General features: G+C 23.8%; 1 long non-coding RNA gene across 2 annotated transcripts in view; it reads right to left on the bottom strand.

The window, feature by feature from the left end:
* Positions 1–17,585, bottom strand: part of LOC129611123 (uncharacterized) — a 45,003-nt gene extending 27,418 nt beyond the window's left edge. The window contains exons 1-2 of one of the 2 annotated variants that reach the window (XR_008697124.1): positions 17,169–17,585; positions 16,029–16,484 (exon numbers count right to left, since the gene is read on the bottom strand). This is a non-coding gene — a long non-coding RNA (uncharacterized LOC129611123). The remainder of the gene's footprint in view (positions 1–16,028; positions 16,485–17,168) is intronic. The other variant, XR_008697125.1, reaches the window with a different exon arrangement.
* Between the last annotated feature and the right edge of the window lie 1,307 nt (positions 17,586–18,892).

Below are 18,892 nucleotides of genomic sequence, written 5' to 3'. Positions count from 1 at the left end.
AATATTTCAATGTTATTTTAATTTTATTTTTATTAAGCGTTGCCCATGCCGAAATTAGCTAAATGACGAGTTTCTAAGTTATACTGTAATTTCAATTAACAAATGTTAAATCTAATTTTAAAATAAAATGTATGTGAAAATTTGTAGTAATTTAATTTAAAAAACTTAAACAAAGTAAGCTAATTCCCCGACAAATAATTGCCAATAATATTCCAAATTGTAGAAATTAATAAATTTGATTGCAGTGTAGCGAAATTGTAAGTTAATATAATATACAAATAAGTATTAGTTCAAGAATATTAATTCATAACGTAAATTGAACTAGCCCCGGCCTAAGGAGTTTTTAACGTTCAGGAATAAAATGTCAATTTTATTAAATTATCAGTGATGCAGTTTAAATTTTTGCTTAATATAAAAATTCAAATCCAAATTGTTTTAATTAGTTATCATGCCGAATAACATTTCCAAAAAACTGACGAAAATTGGACAAATTATAAACGTAGTTTACTTATCTTACCAATTTCAATTATTTAACCATTGTTATATAACTGTTTGGAAATGTAAATTATATGTAAGACTTAAAAACAATTTAATAATAAAAACAATTGTATTTTTCCTAAAGCTTTTACATTAAATGTAATAAACAGAGGTATTGTATTCTTCCGAAATAACACAATTGTAGTCGAAAAAAAAGCGAAACCCAAAAATATTTTAAGGGGATTCGAAAAACCTTGCCCACATTCGAGACGCAAGAGGACGAGATATCGAAAATTAACATCGGACTTTAGATAGATTCCTTCGGGCGGTTTAGAAAGGCCACATTTGAGTTATTTGGGTTGCGGTGAATTTGCTACATCGGCTACGTCAACCAACAAACCAATCAACCGGGGCTTACAATAGTAAATTTTTACGCGAGGTAGATCTTATAGTTTCTATCATAAATAAATTCTAAAAAGGTAATCAATCAAATTTAAATCCTATAATTACAAAATTTTTCAGGAAAATTGGACAAAATTCACATTTTTGTAAATAAATGAAATTTTCACCATTTTGTTGTCTATTATTATTTTTAAAGAAAATAAATAATGTCATCGGCTATATGTTGTTCACATTAGAATTTTATAAAATTTATAAGAAAATCAAAATATTTTAAAAACAAACAAAAATTTATTCACATTCAGATTTCTGTATTTTTTCTTTAGCAAGTACTTACTTAAGTTCAAGTATGTATATGTACATATATATATATATATATATATACAAATTTTATAATAAGTGCAAGTATTTGATTATGTTTTAAAAAATAAATTGAGAATAAGTACATAAGTATTTTGTACAGAGGAAGTCTTGATTTTGAACTTTTTAACTAAACTTAATCAATTGCAATAAATAAATGAAATTTGTGAAAATGTTATATTTTATTTAAAAATAAAATATTAAGTACATACACTTAATTTTCAAGTTTAATTCACTTAAGTAAATTCATAATGTATTTGAAGGTTTCTATGTTTTACGTTATTAAATGAACAATAGAATAAGAACGAAAATAAGTAATAAATAATTGAAAAATAACATAAAACATAAGAAGACATTAAATAAGAAAAAAAAAAAATTAAATCTTAATGGATGGAACTAAAGAGCATCTATATGGCATTCTGGAATGGAAAATTTCTGACCAAATTAAATTATTTGCTACTTGACACTTTTTCTTTACTGGATTAGTTATCTAATACATATTTCGTTTTATAACGAGAGAAGACCAACTACATAAAAACAAACTAGGTGACAAATTTATTTTTTTAAATATTCTTTTACACAAAAACAAAAAATGAAAAATAAAAATAATAAAACAAAAGAGGAACCTATATTAAATTGTTATTATTCTCCTGTCATCTGATAAAGTGATGATCTCGTAATTTTACAATGTACACTATGTTGCTTGGAATAACGAGGTGATATCATATTTAAGAAATTTTTCATGATGGTTGTGTAAATAAATTAATTATGAATTATGATATAATAATAATAACATATTCCATAGCGTGTTTTATGGATGATGTTGTTGACATAATCACCATTTTAATATTCACTGTAATGCCATAATAATGAAATTATTTTTAGTAAAATAAGTATACGTTCGCTTTTTGTATTAAATTTAAAATAATCTTTAAGTAAGTATGGGAATTGGATCTTAGATTTAAAAAATAATTTGTAATTAAAGCATGGAATTATTTGTAGGTATGTGATAATTAATATAAGTATGTAATATTATTAAATTATTGTAAGAATTTTGAAATATAAAAATTGTTCTCACACAATTAATTTTTAACGCAACACTTTGAACACTAGAACTCTGACTTACATGGCGGACTATTAATGGAGTTTCATTTAATTTTAATTGTGGACGTCCTAAAAAATATAACGAAATTTTAAACTTGAAAAATAATTTTTAACAGAAAAATTTAACTTGAAAAATGAAATTGAAGTAAGGTGGGCCATGTTATGGTAGCAAATTTCGGATATCGAGCGTAAATAAACTATTTTTGGTTTGAACGATGTTTGTTTCACTGTCCGTCTGGGTGTGCAGCAGTGCATCTAAAGTTAGGGAATCCGAATGGGTCAAAGCGAAACTCTATACTAAAGCTTACTAGTTTCATTAACATTGGAAAAAAGTATTTAAAATGCATTTTCACAGTCTTCTGTAACACTTTCAATAAACTAGACAATATATACGTTATTTCGGTCGGTTATGTACTGATAATATTTTTTTCTATAAGCTCTTTCTCAATTTTGCAAAATAGTTTCTGAAAAGGTCAACTCCTTGATTATAATATATGAAAACCACATTTTATTATAATCAATTTTAAATATTTCAAAAAACAACTTGATTTTTTAACTTATTCAGGTGAATCGTTTGTCTTAAATTCGTTCTTATCATTCTTATCGCAACTTGATAAGAATGATAAGAACTTTATCTTTATTTACTATTTTTATCTTTTTCAAAAGAAAAGAAATATTTTTTCTATTTTTGTAATTAAAGGTGAAAATTACCTGATAAGTGGAATGTAAACACACCCTTTTATAATAAGGTTTCGTTGTTTTTCGTTTACAACTTTGTGTGGGGAAAAAAATAGACAAATAACCATTAAATTTTTTAAAAGATAGCATTGTAAGTATTTTAGCATTAAAACATATTTTATATTTTAACATAGTTCAAATCAATTTCAAAACTTATAATTGAATTAAATTTATTCAGAAGTTCAAAGAATTTGTTATTCCCCAAAAATGTTACCCAATTTCGTGTTGTCGTTCCGTATGTAGATGAATTTTCGTTCTATTTCTGAATTTAATATTGTCGTTAATGTTCGTGCATTAATATAGAAATTAAAATTTAGTTATTTTAAAATATTTTCAGTATTTTATGATTTGTACTTATATTTAACAAAAATATTGATAATTCTTCAAATATCAATTAATTATAATGAAAGTATCTCCGGATAGATTGGTAAATTTGAACAGGAACCAAAACTATTTCTGATGAACATGAAGAAGATAGGTCTCTTGACGGTAAATCTCCTCATCATATTCAATTTAAATATGGAACTCTGATTTAACATAATATGTATAGTTGCTCTATATTATATAGTCTAAGTACTACATTAAATCTTATCCAATTTGGCTGTGAAAACAACATTAACACAAAGAATTGTTACTGTTAATGTTGTAATTTATAAACGATTCAAAAATTTTAATGATTTTATTTTTTCTTTGTTTATGAAATTAACTATTATTAAAATTCACAGGCACAAAAGACTGAATAGAGTGAATTTCCTCAATAAATTATTGATGCATAGCATGCAAAATATTTAAATACATAATAAAACTAATGAAGTAATGGGAAATATTAATTTTAACACTTACACTTACATATATAATAATATATTTATAAAGATACAATAGACACGTTAACTAAATTGTGAATTTTGAATTTTTGTTTTCCTTAATTTTGATGCCAATTATTCAAATGAAGCACAATTAATATTTGGATGAAAACTAATAGAAATTTTTTTTACTATTGTTGTTGCTTATAAAAATAAATTCAAATTATAAGGTGATGATAAGGCATTGCAGTTATGTAATTTGTTGGAATATTTGACCACCCATTAACTGTGATTTTTAATACATTTTTAAGTGCTTATTAGTTAATATTAACTTTATGTTTTTTTTTTTTAAGTATTTAGCACCTATAACTTCAATATTTGTTGTACAGGAAATTAAGCGGAAATGTATTTAAAATTCACATTTTATAGTTATTTTAATTTAAAATAAATTAACAAAAATTATATTAAAATTTTATAATAGTTTCCTAACAAAAATTATTCATTTTTTTATTTTATACAAATGAGAAATTGTCTGACTTTCGTGAGATGTAGCAGTTATTTTGATATTATATCTGGGAAATATAAAAAGAATACCAATAATGCCACTTACTCATACATATATTAATTCTTTAACAATATTGTAAAACGAATTTAAAATTTAATATTAATAAAATTGTCGTAATTAAGGAAAATGTTTGTAAGTTAAAATCGAAACTATAAATGAAATTTATCTTGTCTAGTTCGAGAAAACTCAAATCCAACTAATTGTTCATTTATTTTTTTCATAAAATGGATAAGATAAGAATATGTCCTACATAATAAAATATGTGAATACATATATTTATATATGTATTCACATATATAAATATATGTACACACAAAATGTACTAGTACAAGTAATAACAATATTTTCGACTGTAATAATTTACTTTCACAATCAAATTTCATAAAAGAACTTATAATAGCTATTTGCTCTGCTTCGCATTAAATTTTAGCTCTAAATTCTATGAGAAAATAAACTTACAGACATTAAAATTTCTGTGTGTTTCACAATTCAATTAAATTTTTACCTTAACTACATTTTTACAAAACAACCATATTTGCCCTTATTTTAAATTTCAGATACTTTCTTAGAACATCTATAACTGAATAAAAATAAATATGTATACAAATGTATGTAATTACATTTTTATTTGATCGCTATAACAGTTACATAGTTTTTACTTTTATTTACAAATTAATCATTCTTCATTCCTTTAATCTACTATTTTAATTTTATAGTATATACCATTTTATATTTTATTACATAAAAACTTATACTTTTAAGAAGATAGAGGGAAAAAGTGAAATAAAACACATATTTAATCCATTCTCCACATTATGTAACAAATATTGTAAAACTGTAAGGTAACGCGTAACTAACGGTACATAATTAATTTTTCATTAACTAATTTAAAAATATTTTTTTACTGCCACTATACTCCTATTACTTATATATTTGTATTATTTACATAGATGTGTTATATTGTAAAAATTGTTGTTCAGACAGCGCCAACAAAAAGAAAAGTGCTTAGAAACCTTAGTAATTATTCATTAAGTATTTTTATTTTCTAATTTATTATGTGCTTTTTTTCTAAAGTTTTTATATACAATTATACGTATATACACTTGGACAATATACTTATTTGATGTGAGTAAATATTTAATAGTATTCGTGTTGCCGCTTTAAATTCAAAAATTAAAGTACACATACATGTTTGGCTATACTAAAATTAAAGCGAAAGCAGACATAGCTCAATAACATTAGATTTGCTTTTTGAAAATATTCTATTTCATAAAAGTAAACTACATATTGCATATATTGCACATCCCACTTTGTTGTAAACTAAATTTAGAAGAACTTAAAATTTTTTAATATTAAATTATTTTCAATATAAATGTAGGATTTTTGGGAGCTTGTTATTCGAAAAAATTTCCAACTACATAAGTACATAAATGATTTAAAATGAAAAAGATGGTTACTCTAAGTTTTAAAGAACAACTCGTCTTTTGTTTTTTTTTTACTTTTTGCTTTTTAATCTACATTTCTCTACTTAAATAAATTTCTAATAAAATAGAAAACCCTATTCCTGCGGGGGGAAAAAGCAAAATAAAATTTTTTTCCCATCTTTTCTTGTTTTAAAAAAATTTTTTTTAAATTAAGTCCACATCAAAAAGAAAACAAAAAAAGTAAAGGTTTAATAAAAAAAAGACTTGCTAACAAGCACATTTTGCAATGGACTAGCTCATGATTCTCAATCTTCTTTGTTTAAATCTCTCTAGCTCTTTGATTCTCAATTTGTTTAAAAATTATCACAACTTCTTTTAAAAATATTACACTCAAGTATGAAATTTTAAGAGTAGTCATGATTATTGTGAATGTGAGAATTTTAATGACAAAACAAAATTATAAGTCACAAATTTTTCAACTGCTTTTCATTTGTAAAGTCACAACTAAAAATTCTATACCTAATTTTTTGACATAATTCATAACTTACTCAATTTCGCCATGTGTGACAGAAAACATTTTCTTATATACTCATAAACAACTCCGAAAAGAGATTAAAAAGTAACCGGTTTCTATTTTATGTACTTAAACAAACTAGATACACTTAAACAGACTAGAACTACGGACTATTAGGTTAAAAATATAATTAAAAGTCCAATTTTTATGATAATTTTTTCTTTGAAAAATGTTAAACAAATAAAATGAATACATGAAAATAAAAGAGAGAGCAAAAAGTACAATTGTTACAATACAACACCATCTAGTTTTTTAATCATGAACTACTAAGTATTGGAATTTTTTTTTCACTCCGTTTTATGTTAAAACAATGATAACAATAACGTTGAATCTTTTCAAATTTTTTAACAATTCCATCATGAATTATGAATGAGATGTGTGTTGATTTTTATTCTTCTATAAATGAATTGTACTGTTATACTACAGTTTATGTACTATTATTTTACAATTATGTTGCAATTAAATAAAGAAATGAAATTGAAAGTACTTGCAAGATATAACTAGTCAATTTTGTAAAGTCACATTTTTAAATGACGCAAATTTAGATCAACAAGGGTAGATTTATAACGCTGATTTTAATAGAACAGGAGTCTTACTATGTCATTTGATTTTCGTATGTTCAGAAATGGAAAGATAAGTAGTACCATACAAATTGATTCTTGCTACCTTATCATTTTTCCGAATACGAAAATCGTTTCACAAAATCGAATTACATAGTAGGGCCTCAGAATATATTAAAAAAATATCGAGTCGGTTACATGCTAATTTTGTTAATAGAACTTATTAAGTAAACATGATAACAGAGAATATATGTACATAAGGGCCTATAAAAAATAATTTTGAAAAAATCAATAAATACTTACTTACTAATTATTTACCCGTGGTTATTTTATTTTTTTCTTTTTAGTGCAATATCTTTATCAAATTAATTATTTTATTATGTAATACCATTAAGTATGCTTAAGTATTAAATTTCTAGACTGAACTCGAATAATAAAATCAATAAAATATGCTTAAATGTAAAAAGAAAATTAATTAATCCTCAATTTGTATTGATTTTTCTTAAATTAAGTTCACACGTTTTTCTTTCTTATATTTTCTAATATTATTATAATTAGTTTGTGTAAACACACAAGATATAAGTACTTACGTAGGTATAATTGGGGGAAAAAAAATTTGATTACAAGAAATTGTTACAATATTTTACACTTAAGTACGAGTACTTTGCTGTCAACATTGTTTTTATATGTCTTACTTTTAATCAAAAATTATGCAATAAATTACAACAAAAACACTCTTATTTTTTACCATGCCAAGAGATAAAAAGCGGTAGCATATGAATAATGTAAAAATTGTAATGTGGTTTTATAAAAAAAATAAAAGAAATTTAATCTTTTAAATATAAGAAAGTTACCTAGTATGTAATTGGGTTATAAAATAATATTGTCATCTACTTTCTTATGTAATAATAAGATAATGTTAAAGGAATGGCTAAAAATAATATGCTAGTTACTTGAATATAAATTAAGAGCGGTACTTAAATGTAAATTAAAAGCGATTTGGGACAACTATTTAAATAGAAATTTGAGGCAAGTAATTGAAAAATTCAAATGAAAATTTCTTAAAAAATCAGAACAAAAAATAAACCAACATTTATTTCGCTTGTTAGAATTTCATAAGAGAACATAAGAACTATTTTAATCCGAAATCTTAATATAAGTAGAAACTTGTATAAATCCAAAATTTTTTCTAAATCAATACTTGACCTAAAAAAGTAAAAAAAAAATTTCAATTTAATAAAAAATTACGTAGTTGAATTATTGTTTGTTTTTTCTTATTGTTTATTTCTTGTTCTATTTCTTCAGTAATAAACAATAAGTACAAGAATAAAGGGTTTACACAAAATATCTTCAAGTTATAAGTATTTCCATTCCGAAAATTTGTGAGTAACTGAATCTGGGATTTATAATTAAAGTTTATATTCCTTTCTATTAAATCTCAATACAATATTTGACTTTTTGGTTATATGATTAACCGTGTTCTAACTTCCTAATAAATATAGGCATAATCACGCCTATTTTGCAATTCAAAAAATGGATTTAGATTTTTTGGATTTGCGCTTGCATTTAGCCCTTATCAAAATCCCAACTATTTTTTTCTTTGTAATTATTAATTCACAAAATTATGTGTACTAATACATAGATTAACAGCCCTATTAAGTTACTATACGTAATTCATGCCCTAAACACAATAGGACCGTACTTCAAAACTGCAAAATTCAACAACTGCAAACAATACAATAATAAACTTATGAGTAACCAAGATGAAAATTCAAAATAAAATCAAGAGAATTGTTTTTTATTATTTCAATTATTTATATCGTAAAAAAAATTCCACGATACATTTAAAAAAAATTATGTTTTTCAAATTTCGAACAAAAACTAAAATAAATGATACTATCAAAATCAGTGAAATATGTGACAGGTAGCAACTGCAAAATTTAAAAAAAGTAACAATTTCATTGTGTGATTCAATTTAATAACCAAAGAGCTACACTTTTTGCAGCTGTCACATTTTGCAGCTTGAAGTGCTGGCTTTTCTTCTCATTGTGTTTAGGGCATAATTGTTGTTTTATAATTAAGTAATTTCTCAATTTCAAAATTGTCTGTTGGGATACTTTCTTTATTTGAAAATTAATATTTGATTTTGTACTGGTTTTTATATATGTGAGATATTGCCATATATTTAATGTTGCCATACTAAAGAACCCATAAAATTTTTTAAATAAATTTAAAATAAAAAAAAAAAACCTAATTTTATCATTATCGAAAACTTTATTTATTGGAATTAACATATTCAATTGAGAATTCCAAAAACACATACATAAATAATATGACGACTACTTACAAAAATTTTATTCGGATTTTGCTGAATTTGATTATGGTAAATATTTGATATATGATTAATTAAGTAAAAATTTCTTAAATTTTTTTTGTAAATATTTTTAAAAAATTCTTTTATTTGTTCAAAATCAAAATTATCTTACTTATATACTTAATCAAAATCATATGGGTGCGGTTTAGTAGAATATGGTTTACACTCAAATTCTATTTTAATATATAAAAAACAATTTATATAATATGAAATAGATTTTAGAATTTATTTTAGCTCGAATTCGGTTCGTTCGAATTGTTTCGGTTCAATTGTAATCCCCCATTTATTTTTCTCGAAAAATTACCATTTTGATATTGATAAATTTTTTTTTTTTTTTCGGGGACCGAGGCTCTTAGGGCCCCCTCACGTTGACCTATAGGATCTTTTGTAATTTCCATCCCCCTTACATTAGCTCTATACCTAGGCCCCTGACAAACCACAGTATGGCAACCACATCAAGCTGCGAGATCCTCCCCGGGGTCACAAAGCCCCCTTGAAGCATCTCAGTCGCAGGCGAGCAACCGCCACGCACTCACGCACAGTAAGTGCTCCATGGTTTCGTCCTCCTCCAGGCATAAACGGCAGACTTCATCCGCCACCCTGCCCATCCTTTTCAGGTGGCCACTCGAAAGGCAGTGTCCAGCGAGAGCGCCCATTAATGTCCTCAAATTTGGATGACTGAGCATGGTCAGTCCCAGGAGAGGCACAAATTTCCTAGAGTGCGACAGGGATAGGCAACTATCCTAGTGTTCAACTTTGGCCCGCTTCTCCCATATTGATCAGATACTTATTCAGCTTTTGTTTACATAACAATATATGTAAAATAATTAATAAGAAAATTAATTTTAACTTAATGTACGAAAATTTCGTTCTTTTATAATTTTACCAAAAACGAACAACAGCTTTATTATATTGTTTATTATTGATGTATAACTACTTTTTAATTAGTTATGTTTACTCTTATCTGAATTTTTTTTTCATTTCCAAAATAACTTGTTCAATATTTTTAACTTGACATAAAAGCAAACAACATGACACTTAAATATATTTAATCTTAATTCATAGAAGAATATTTGCTTAAATATCTAATACAAATTAATAGAAAATTAGTTATGCATAACCGTTAATAATTACTGTACAAGTTCTCTAATCAAATAGTTAATTAATTAATTTATCAAAATTCCTGGTAAAAAAGTCACCTAAAAATAAAGCTTCTGGTTACAAAAAAAAAAAAAAAAAAGCGAAAATTCTTTTGCAAACTCATTTTTGCATTTTTTGTTTTTTTTTTTTATTAAAGAAGTTTGTTTAAATTATAATAATAATAAGGCATACCAGTCATACCAATGTGAATGTATATGACGGTACATTTACATACTTATTTAAATATTCTATTTAACAATACTGTCTAAGTACTTATCTCTACTCATAGCTGTACTATCAATTATCAAACAATAATGATAATAGAAAAAATAATTAACAGAAATTTATATAAGTACTTGTTTAAATATTAAAGAATCTAGAAATATTACATATCTAAACCCATAAGAAAGTAAAGATGATAAAAATTCAGAAGAAAAATGTCAACTACCTTTTAATTCTTATATGTTCTTACTATAATGTACATAGCTATAAAATATGTACGTATTTAAATATATACTTTGTTATGCACAACAAACAGACAATAATATAAAAATGTGTCAAACCAGAATTTCTTTGATTAATTAAATATGATCCCAAAATATATACTAATATTGGAACAATAGGAAAGCTCTTATTTTCCCATTATACTTAAGAAAACAAGAATTTTTTCTCGTGTTAAAGAGAATAAATAGAATATGTATAAGTACATAATATGTGTATATTTGATATACTTACTTATACATATCTTATATGTTCATATATAAATATATGTATGTATATACTTACATAAATCAATATAAATATAAGTAAGTATATTCTAAATTGTAAGTAAGTACTTGTTTAGCATATGTTTGTTTGTATATATACACAAATTGGCAATGATAATTAGAAAAGCTTCTGGCTATTTTATTGTCATTATAGACAACTTAATGAATATAGCAACGATGATGATATATTGAAAGAGATCTAAATAAAATGTTACCTATAATTTAGATATAGATCTAAATAAATGTTAGCCTATAATTTGGCGAACCCCGTTATAGGCTAATTAGAATTCAAATATTAAATCTTAAGGAATGTACTTACTTCAGTATTGTAAGTAAGTTTATTAGTAATGTAATTCATAACATATGCTCTAAAATGAAAAATCTTTCCATATTTCAAAATCACTCACTTTCTGTCTCTGTATTTTCAGAAAATTTCTTAGTTCATTGCTTTAACTATCATTATTAGGGTTCAATTGCAGGAACTTGAGCTACTTATACTAAACAATGATAAATTAACCATATTTTAATAAGTTAAACAAATATTTAAATGTAAAAAAGCCTTTTATATCGACCAATGGAAAAACTGACATTCGAATAAAATTTTATTTAGACAAAAGTCAAATTTCACATGAACTAGGTCACGATTTAAAAAATCTATGCTTATTAATTGGAAATTGTTTATTTCAAATTTCGAATGGGTACTTGCCACAGAACTGTTTAGAAATATTTTGTAGTTAGAAATCTTACAATTTTTATATCTTCGGTACATTTTTCTTTATAGTAATTTTACTTATTTTTATTAATAATTACTTAGGAATTTTCAAAAAGATAAACTAGTCTTTGACGTAAAACAAAAATTAGATAAATACTGAGTAAATCTTTGCTAGCAATAAAGTCAAGTTATTCTCATAGAATAAAACAAATATTAGTTAAGTAATACAGAATTTATATTTTTAGTTATTCAACGTAATGTTAATTATTTTTTAATTATTTAATAAGTAAACATTTGCACACACATACCTTATGTATTTTTTAGATAACAAAAATTTATTTGAATAAATTTTTTATTTTTGTCTTTGACATTAGAAACTTAAATTATTTCTAATATTAAATTATGATCAAATTATTATAAAATTCGAATAAGGAATTTATGAAATGTTCTTAGAATTGGAATTTCAATACTTAAAATCTTTAGAACATAATAAAATAAATTGAAACTACATTAAAATAAAAGAATTTTGAAATAGATTAGAACATTGTCAAATAGTTAATAACTGTGCAAGCATTTAATTGCTTGACCAAAAAATTTGCTGGGTAAGTAATTAAAAACAATTACTTGCATTATCAAATTCTTCAGTTCTTTACATATTTGTTTTATAGTTTGAAATTAAATTTATGTTACAGCAATCATTTAAGTATGTTAAGTTTATTTTAAATTAAATTGTAACTTAGGCGTTCAATAAATCGTTTTAAGCATATAAAAACAATGTCTGCCTTAATATTGCTTTATATTTTTAATACTACTATATTTCTTGTCCAGTATGGGCAACATTATTTTCTTAATAACTAATTTTATACTTAATTTTATACTAATTTTGTACTTAAATTGCTTAAAATTCAATTGTAGTTTACATGCAACTTCATAGACAGTTTATGTACAAATATTAAAAAAGCACTTAGTCATTTAAATATGTACTGCAGTAATTCATTTTAATAAGTATGTATAGAATATACTTGAATGAGGAAGAACTATGATTTTTGTACTCTTAAATATTGTACATACAATTACTTATTTGATTTTCTTCCAAATTAAAACATCATGATGCTATTAGTATGAATAAAGGATATGTTAAATTTGAAATTCCGTTTATAATGTTGAATAAAAAATGTTAATTAATTAGTAAGTAAATATTTGAAATTCTTAAACATCTTAAAAACATAATTGTTTGTTAGGTAAGCCAAAATTAATTAAAATTTTCATGATATTATAAAAGAAGTAGCGTAAATTGTAATTACTGTTTCAATTGAGCAAGCCAATTCAAACACGTTAAATCCCGAAAATTCATTATTTAAAACAAAAAGTCCAATTATTTATCTATAAAATGAAACCTATAGTATTCATGATTGACTAGAAATTTCACTCCGTAAGTATACTTATTTTATTTGTTTTCTTTTTTGTCAATTAAGTGTAATAAAACCGCTGCGATAAAGCCAGCATGTGACTAAAAAAAGATTTTAAGTTAAGTAAATTGCTTATCTTTCTTCTTTTATGCTATGATTGTTGTCTTTGTTGGATAATAATTCTATACAGTTAATTTAAGTGACAATTTATTATTTAAAATGTTTCGCGACTGACGGAGATTTTTAAGTTAATTGTTATAAGAATTAAGTAGAATCTTATTTTTTCTGGCAAATTTTATTTGATTTTAGAGGAAAAATTTATTTATAGAAAAGTATTATGATTACTGATTTTAGTTTCTTTAATTTGCTATAGTTTTCGCTTCTCTTTCGGACTTGTATGCTTACGAAATTACTCATCTGAAAGTCTAAGTGTTACTTATGACTAAATACTTAAAAAAACTTAATACATATTAACACAATCTTAGAAGTCAAAATAATTAAATGTCAACATCGGAATTTATTTATTTTAATTAGAAAAACATTTGTAAATTGATTTAATTACTATAATTTGAATTTAATTGAATTATTTCAACAGAAATACAAATTTATTCTTAAAATATTCTATAAAGACGTCATAATTCTCCATTTCTTTCATTTTATTACTAATACTTACTTACTTACTTAGATATTACGTAAATATTTTGGAATAGAGCGATTTTGTACAAAACACAAAACTGGTAGGTACTACTTAATTATGTGTCATACTTATTAAAACTGTTGTGCAACTTTTATTATAAATTTCAATAATTTTTAAATTGCAATAATTTTGTAACAATCACTTGGGTCATTTTAAAATCAATTTTTAATTTAAGAAAATATGCAACTAGCATGAAAGAAACTATTGAGAGTAATTTAAGAGTTAACATGAAGTTATATCAATTCACTGATTCTGCAAATTAGTGTTAAGATTAGTTGGCTTAAAACCCTCAAACGATTTGATATGCTCCTGGCTAATTATAATTACATTTTGCAAATAAAATTTTCTTACGTAGATAAGGTAAAAATTAAATTTTAATTTAATTAATTTTATGAAAAATATCACTTAAAGGTAATGTATATTAAATACGTTTCTACATGTAAAATTATAACATCTATTTTTTATTTAAAGCCAGTTGTACCTTTTTTGAGGCGGAAGTTATAAGCAAAAAAAAACGGTTCCGATTTGACCCTATGTTCCGAACAAAAATTTTACTCATTTTCCACTTCTGCCCGAAGGTATATGGTTCCTGACTTTTTGGTAAATCACCCTGTATGCACCCCATAGCCACATATCCTACTTATCTAGGCGTACCTACTGGTTATCTCCTTCACCACTCATGTAAACCTAACTACCTACTTAATATATTAAAATGCAATTACAATATTCTTATTTTAAAATCTAGATCAAAATTCTTATATTTTCTAAATTTTTAAATTAAAATCATTAACATGAACTTTGATAACCTTATTAAAATTAAAAAAATATTTTTATCTTACATTTTACATTTACGGTTTTTTGTTTTTTGCATTTTCTAATTCATAATTTTTTTTTAAATCAAAAACTTCTTAAACTATTACTTTCATAGTATAAGTAAATGTAAGACTTGCACCTATACCAGTACTCTTAATTTAATTCTCTAGCATTCATAAATGAAAATTAAATGAAGGGTAAAATACAAAAAAATAAAACAGAATCAAGTGAAATCTACTTACATACTTACATAACATAAGTTTAAGATGAGAAAATTTTTTAAGCATAACTACTGCAAATTGCAATAAGTAAGTAGATTTGTTGTAATTCTCGAATTAAATTAAATAAAATGTAAACAGAGAAAAACAAAAATAAGAAACAGTTTTTTTCTCTTCAATATATATATACGTGTGTACATACCTACATAAAAAGATATTTTACATTAGCCCATTTTCTAAAAAGGCAAAAATAACAGGTGCACCTAAGATTCTGTTTTATTTTTTTTTCTTTTTGTTTTGGCTTCTTCTTTTTTTATTCAAATTCATTTTCTACTTGTTACAACAATACTTACAAGTAGATAATATAATAGGTATACATACACATATATTAATATATAAAATGCTCAAGTATAACTGAAATAAAAGATCAGTCAGCAGTACAATCTAATAATAAGCAATTTAAGTAAGTCTTAAGAAAAAAAAATTACAAAAACTCTTGCTTTACTAAACTTAGTTAAAAGTATAAAATGAAACACTAAAATTAGTGAAGCTGAATTGACGGCAATAGAATTGAAAAAAATAAAAATTGAGTCTTTTTTTTTTCTTCTTTTCTTTCTTAAACAGGAAATTCAATACAAGATCCATAAGAACGGAAAAATTATGTAAAAAAAATACAAAAATAATATTGGAATAATGACGAGAAAATAACAACAACAACTTAAAAACTTTTTATAAGAAAATTATCTTTTTAAATTTTTTTATACATATGTACATATGTAGGTATACCAACCTAGCTTCATACATACATATATATATTTTTTCTTTAATAAATATACATACTTATTTATATAATTTTTATATGAATATATTATTTAAATATTAAAATACACATACCTGGTAATAGGAATCCGCCATTTTGCAATCTTGGAGGTTGAGGTTGAGTGAAGAATAAAATGAGCAAAGCAGAACAGCAGAACAGCAGATCAACAATTGTGTATAGTAGCTTAGCTATACTTAATTTTGTATTTCTTTGTTATTTAGTTACTTATTATTATTATTATTATTATTATTATTTTTTTTTTTTTACTTTAAAATGTTTAAGCTCTTTGCTAGACTTAGTTGTTAGCTGAACAAGTTGAAAACCAAAAAAAAAATTTGTAAGTAATAGGAATTCCAACAAAATATTACAGAGAATCTCACTAAAAATTCGTTTCTTATGTTTTTTCTTAAAACAAATTTTCCGTTTAAAATAATATCGTAGATATCGTATTATTTATGTTTTATTTATTTTTTTGTTTGATTTCAAATGAATAAGAACTGACGTAAACACTGTTTTTGATATTAAAATAGCTATAAGATATTGATAAAAAAAATTATTATTAAATTTTAATAAATGATAAAAATTATGATCAGTTGATTTAGGTAGGGTCTATTGGTATAATCTAGTATGGTAGGTATATGGCTAATTTTCTTTTTTTTATTAATTCCGAAATTGGTACATTTACTTAAACATTTGCAATAATATTCCTTGTTAAGAAAGTACAAGAATATTTTATAAACAAATTTATGAATCAATAATAACGATGGAGAATATGTGATTTTACAGACCTATTTAAACATTATGAAAGAATAAGGGATAAATCTTAACTGGAAATTACTGATTTTTTAATGTAAGTCAATACATATATGCACCTGTCAACACATTTTATATTAAGAAATAAAATATTCATTAAGAATTTAATTGGGAAAACCAAATATACCTAGGTAGGTACCTATTTACTTTAATCATCGGCATTAATATGCGCGTTTTTGCATTTAAATCAGATCTTATGAACAGACCGTGCCTGCCGATAAATCTTTTTGTATAAGTAATAAAATCATTTACGATCATGTAAATAGTTGCCTATCTACTTATAACATTTACTTATTAAGATAAGATACATCTATAAAAATGAGGATCGAGAGGGTGTACATACATTTGTATACTTAGGTAGGTACACAAATTCAAAACAAAAATAATTTTCAATTAAGTACTTATTCAATTATCGTGGGTATTTTTCTTCTTTTTTTATTTCCTTAAATTTATGCACTCACTCACTTACTTTAAAAAAAAACTACTTGGATATTTTGTATAATTAATTTTTTTTCCTTCGCTTATTTTCTCGAGTTTAATTCTATTTTTGGATTATAAGATTACATATATAGAATTTTATGCGGCTACATGCATGTGTATATACACACATATATACATATATATTTATTTTTTTCTTAATTTATTTAAATTCATAAATGAAACACACATGAAATATTTTTATTTTTTTTTTCGTAAAATTGCTTATTCATGACTTTTCGTTTTATTTTTATTGCTTTTAATTTTAAAGATTATTTTTAGATTATTCACATTAAAATTTGAATTTAATAAAAATTAAAAATGATTTTTTTAAAAAAAGATTTCGCAAATTTCCAATTTCCTTTTTTGTTTGTTTTTTATCTCAATTTTTGATTTTTTCTTGGACGTATGTACACTTATAATTTATTTATTCACGTTAATTTTAAATTTAAATCAAATTATGGTAGACAACATATGAAAATTTTTTAATATTCACAAGTTCAGAAATCATTTGAGCAAAATTGCTTTAAAACTTTAATATTTGGAACATGGTGGCTTAATTTGGAATTAAATTTTAATCAAAATTCTTTTTATTTTGAAATTCAAACATAAATGATTAGAAAATTTTTCAATTTACACTTGACAAATCTTAAATATTATTCATGATTTTATTTAATTTCATAAAATTTTGAAACATTTTATGAATTCAAAAATATTTCATTTTTTTTTAAAGATGCCATAGAAATTATTTAGATTCTTTAAAAAAATATTCTTTTTTTCTATAAACACAGAAACACAATAAGTATATGTATGTAAGTATGTAGGAAAAAAAAGAGGTTAGCGGCTCCAACAACAGCTCCACATTCCAAAAAAAGAAAAACAAAAAACAGAAATTTTAAACACCCAACACGTTCATATTAAGTTCACGTTTTTGTTTTTAATTTTCTTTTCGTTTTTGTTTTTTTTTATATTAAAATCCAAAGCATTTGGCACAAGTCATTGGCTGAATTAGAATGAAATATGAATTTTTTTTTTTGTTACTTTTTTCTTTTTCTTATGAGTTGATGAATTTTGATCTTTTTTTTTTTCCTCACGAAATTTTCGTTATTAATATTTCATGTATAAACAATTTATTGACTAATTTTTAATAGTAAAATTTAAAAACTTAACTTTTATTTATTAAATTTGAGCAATAATTAAATTATATTTTACGTAAAAATTAAAAAAAAAAATTTATTTTAAGACACAAAAATAGACGAAATTATTTTGTGATTCTTGGAAGAATAGACGGCCAACAAAAACTGGCTTTTGTAATACTACAACGGAAGATAGAAGAGTATAGCATGATTATTAAAATTTTTCTTCTTTTTTCCTTTTTGATTCTACAATGTTGGTAGAATTGATTGTCAATATGACGGCCGCCATACAATTCAACGTAATGTCAAAAAAAATGACAACACTCATTGTATTTAATTTAAAAAAAAAAAAATTGTACAATGGCAGCATTTTCAGTTTGTTTTTCAAAGTTGAAAGCAAAGATGTTGAATATTCGTATTCCAGAATTTTAGAATTTGAACAATTTAAATTTTAATGCAAAATTTTAAATTTACGAACAGAGAGGTGAAAAAGTATTGAAAAATTTATTTTA

Source organism: Condylostylus longicornis, unplaced genomic scaffold (assembly GCF_029603195.1).
Source record: "Condylostylus longicornis isolate FDR11 unplaced genomic scaffold, ASM2960319v2 ptg000048l, whole genome shotgun sequence".
Lineage (NCBI taxonomy): Eukaryota > Metazoa > Arthropoda > Insecta > Diptera > Dolichopodidae > Condylostylus > Condylostylus longicornis.
Note: the sequence above shows the minus strand (reverse complement) of the source record. Positions and strands in the feature narration are given on the sequence as shown.